The following is a 4,470-nucleotide window of genomic DNA, read 5'->3' as shown; positions in this document are numbered from 1 at the left end:
TTTAAATCTCCCATCCCCAGTCACCCCATGATCCTTCATTCTTTTTTTCTTATCTTCATCTTTCCTCTCTTCGTCGATCTATTTATCTGCCTATCTAAGATGTCTATCTAACAGTCTAGCTATCCATCTATCTATCTAAACTTCTAACTACCATTTATTAGTTTTTTTTTTCCTCTCTTACAATATCCACTTTTCCTACCTCGTATCTTTATGTCGTTCATATTTTCTTTTTTCTCATTCTTTTAATTACACTCGTCCATTGTTCGTCTTTAACAGTTCAAATCAACAGATATTTCGATATCTCTCGACTCTTTTTTCAACTCCTTTTTTTCACTCAAATTTAATAAAACAACGCGGATACATTGCACTCTTTTTTTCTTCTCGCGCACGATCGTTCGCTTTTACGTATCTAGTATTTAATGTACGTGTATTATATCTACAGTGTTTCGTTGGTCGCCGGGATGGAAACGCGCGAAACGCTTATCGCGATTGCGAGGATCGATCATTTCATCAACTCGATTGTTCCTATCCTTTCTCCACATTTCTCATTTCCCCCTCCTCTTCTCTTCATGATCAATTTCGTCGTTGACCGGCTCCTTGACGATCGGTTCGCTCGGATCGCACGAAAATATACGAAAGCTGTCACGAAGAGAGAAAAAGATCGCATAAATATATAGCTCTAAGATTTGCCGATTTCTCGAGGAACGGGACAATCGAGCAAAACGTGGGCTCGTTTTTGGTCGCCGGGAAATCACGCAACGACACTTCCTTGTCGTTTTAACGAGAGAAGAGCGTCGTTGAAACCGTGTAACGAGCACCGTTTTTTTTTTTTCTCGTATCCTCGTTCTTATCATTTTCGCCTACATTTACAAAGAAAAGAAAAAAGTTTGTCGAGAAAAAAGAGCGGTCGGGGGCGTCCTTTGTTTTTTGGGGCGCCGCACGATACCTCGCAGTATATGGCTATCAAAAAGACATCTGGCTTCTCATTTATCTTCGTTATCCTAAATCCTTGTAAATGCTGCATATATATATTTACTTTATTTATAATTATCCGTGAACATGGTAACAAATAATGAAACACTGACAAAAATTGCACAATATACAAACTTAATGTTCTGCTTTCGCTTTCTCTCTCTTTCTTGTTCTCTTTCTCTCTCTCTCTCTCTCTCTCTCTCTCTCTCTCTCTCTCTCTCTCTCTCAAACTATTTATCCTCTCTCTCTCACACGCATACTTTTTCTCTTTTTCTTTTGCTTTCTCCCTGGTGCTAGATTCGTTATTTTTTCTCTTTCTTTCTTTTTCTATCTCTATCTTTCTCTCTCTTTCTTTCTTTTTCTTTTTCTCTTCCTTTCCACCTATTTATGTATGTATATTCTTTTCAAAACCCTTAATCCATCTTAACTTGTTTTATTATAATCCTTAAAAATCAATTTTTCTATTTTTGGAACGCATTTTTATCTCGCAGGGAAAAAGAATCATTCATACTCACTTCAATCTGCACTTATGCAAAATTTACGCAAATAAAAGAGATAAAAAGAAATATTATATAGAGAAAAAGAAGAAATTACACAGGTGCCACAGACATTGAATTAACACGCACACATTCACACGCAGCTACACGCGCGCAAACCGCGTCGACGCTTTCATGTCAGTCAGGCTTACTTGGTAGGTACGGTTTATCTTTACGTTCTACGTGCGTTATCAGTTAATTTATTTGGCCACTGAACATTTAAAATTTAGTTTCTTTTTTTTTCTTTTCCTTTCTTCCTTTTTTCCCATTTTTATTCTTTAAATCTTCGTGTTTCGCCCGCAATTCGGGTGTTCTTGCAGGCCGTTCCCGCGCCCTCAGGTAAAGATTAATCTTCTTAAACAGTAAAATTCCTTTCTTCCATTTGTTCTGCTTCTCTTATCCTTTTGTAATTTAATCGTAATTAATATTACGTTATTATTCTATTTATCTTTTTTTTATTTTCTCTGTTTTTACTACTCTATTATTTTGTTCACCATTCGTTCGATGAGCGATCTATGATCCTTCAATTCGTTTCAGTCCATGGATACAACATATATTATCCAGATAATCACTATCTCTTTTTCTCTCATTACCTTTCCTTGTTGTCACTTCATTTTCATTTAACACATTCCACTAATTTTCTCTTCTCCTTTTTTTTTGTTTCTTTATTTCTCTTATTTCTTCTTTCCTTCATTTTATTTATCCCTTTATTGTTATTTCCCTACGTGATTTCGATTCAGGCTTGTCCTCGGTTGAATAATCGATGATTAGCGAGACAACGATGCACGTCGACCGGAAGTTCGTTGCGTTCCCAAGAGGCACACACACTCACATACTCATGTATAATAATAGTCGTGAACGATTCGTGGTCGTCTGCCGTCCATAGTTTTGCGCGCGTATAAGAAGGAGTGGCGTGCCCGACAGGTCGACGTGTGGAAACGGTTCTAGAGCTTTGTGCGGAATGTTGCCCGTTTTATACTTTATATAATCCCTTATGTATAATAATATATTGTTTTGGTAAGTAAGACGAGAATATTAAAAAATATATATATTATTTATTTCTGTTGAGCCTCCGACATAGAATCTTGTCCGCCACATCGGGATATCTCGCCACTCCCACTCTTGCGGCGCGCAGTCACGCGTGAAACAAAGATGAGAACGTTATCTAGAAAGCAATCGTACAAAAGTACAAAGTCAGATTCCCGTATATATCTTATTTATTTATTTTTTATTATTCTTATTCCCCTTATTTTCATTAAAAACCATATTACGCGCGTTACTACGAAAGAAGCCCCATGTTCGGTCGAATTATTTTTTAAGGAAAAAAGGTAATTCTCGATGCCTTGTTCCTATCAAAGGTTTTTTTTTTCTTTCTTTCTTTTTGTGTATAATATAAGCGGTTTTCTCTTTCTTCCTTAAAAATCATTCGTGAATTATTTATTGATCGATAAAACGGTCGAATTCTCGGTATTGAAAAGGAATCCCTTCTTGTTTATTCGCGGAAAATGATAGGAAACGATGTTACGATGGAAAAAAGTAAAAGGGCGGCGAATCGTGTGAGTCGAATGGAGGCGGCCTCGCGATATAATTCGCACTGTAAATTCGGGATTAACGCCGCGGCACGGGTAAAGTTTGCCTCCGTCGAAACTGGCCGAAATCACGTATTCAATTACATTGGCTCGTCCTCGTCGTGTGTCCTCGTCCGCCGCCCTTTACAATAGGCACACACACACGTACATACTGTGTGACACCGTTCTACCGGCTCGCGAATATATTTTCGATTATTGCTCGTAGGATTCGAGGCTCAAAAGCGTCGCGTACGTTTCTTACCCATTAGAATTAGCTTTTTTTCTTGTGGCCCCCATTTTCAGGGATACTAGAGGGGAGGGAGAAGATTAGTGTATGTGATAAATGTTCATAAGAAAGAATAGAAAGAAAGAAAAATGAAAGAGAAAAGGAAATAATGTTTTGGCACCGATAGACAGAATATTATTGTCCTCTCGAACCGGGTTTTCTCGACTTTCGAATCGACGCCTTTGAAACATTGCCAAATCGGTGTTTCTCGAATCAATAACTATAAGTTCACATTTTTTTTCTTTGTTTCCTTCGATTTCTTTTATCTTTTTCTTTTTTTTTTTTGTTTTCGTTAATTCTTTATTTTTTCTTCTTGCTTTGTCTTTTCTTTTCGAATCATTCTTTTTCGAAAATTCGACCGTTTTACAGGAGGCAGACGACTTATAAGAATTCACGTGAGCGTCGTATATACCATCATTGTTGGACGATTTTTCTCATTCAACTTCTTTCCCAGTTTCGAGGCAGCATTCATCGGTTATCTCCGATATTATATGCACTGATCTTAGAATTTAATGAATTGGCAGTGATTAACATCTCGGACAAGACTTGTTATCTTGTGTTTGTCCAAGAGATTCCTAATTACCAGTCTGATCCGCATCTAATCACCATTTATTGTTTCCATTGCCAGCATATATCTTTATAGAAAGTGTCATCTGATATTCTTTCAGTCTCGTTAACTTTTTCTATTGCCTCGAAGAGAGAAAGAAGAAAGATATACATTTTCTTTATTTCAATTGCAATTTCCAATTGCAACCATCAATCTACGAATTGTCTTACATTCGTCCTTTACAACGACGGATAATATCGATTCGTTTTGTTTATTTATCGATCGACTTTCCTATTTCCAGAGAACGACCACTAATAGAAATGGCCATTCTTCATCGATCATCTCGTCCATCATCGATTCCTCTCTTATTAATATTAAATCCATAAGAGATATATAGATATAAATGTATATATCTCTATATCTTGCGATCATATTACTTCGACATGATGGGGCCAACTTAGTGATGGCTACGTTGTCGATGATCGAATTCGATGTGGATCGTCAGGTGTGTATGGAAGAAACGCGATCACGAGGGGGTCGTATGTTTGCATGACGACCTCG

General features: G+C 37.2%; 1 protein-coding gene across 1 annotated transcript in view; it reads right to left on the bottom strand.

Annotated features, from left to right (window-relative positions):
* Positions 1–1,757: 1,757 nt before the first annotated feature.
* Positions 1,758–4,470, bottom strand: part of LOC102675763 (Krueppel-like factor 6) — a 36,546-nt gene continuing 33,833 nt past the window's right edge. Inside the window, exon 6 of the mRNA XM_006612449.2 lies at positions 1,758–4,470. The gene's annotated coding sequence lies outside the window, so the exon portion shown is untranslated.

The sequence above is a fragment of the Apis dorsata genome, unplaced genomic scaffold (assembly GCF_000469605.1).
Source record: "Apis dorsata unplaced genomic scaffold, Apis dorsata 1.3 scaffold_113, whole genome shotgun sequence".
NCBI lineage: Eukaryota > Metazoa > Arthropoda > Insecta > Hymenoptera > Apidae > Apis > Apis dorsata.
Note: the sequence above shows the minus strand (reverse complement) of the source record. Positions and strands in the feature narration are given on the sequence as shown.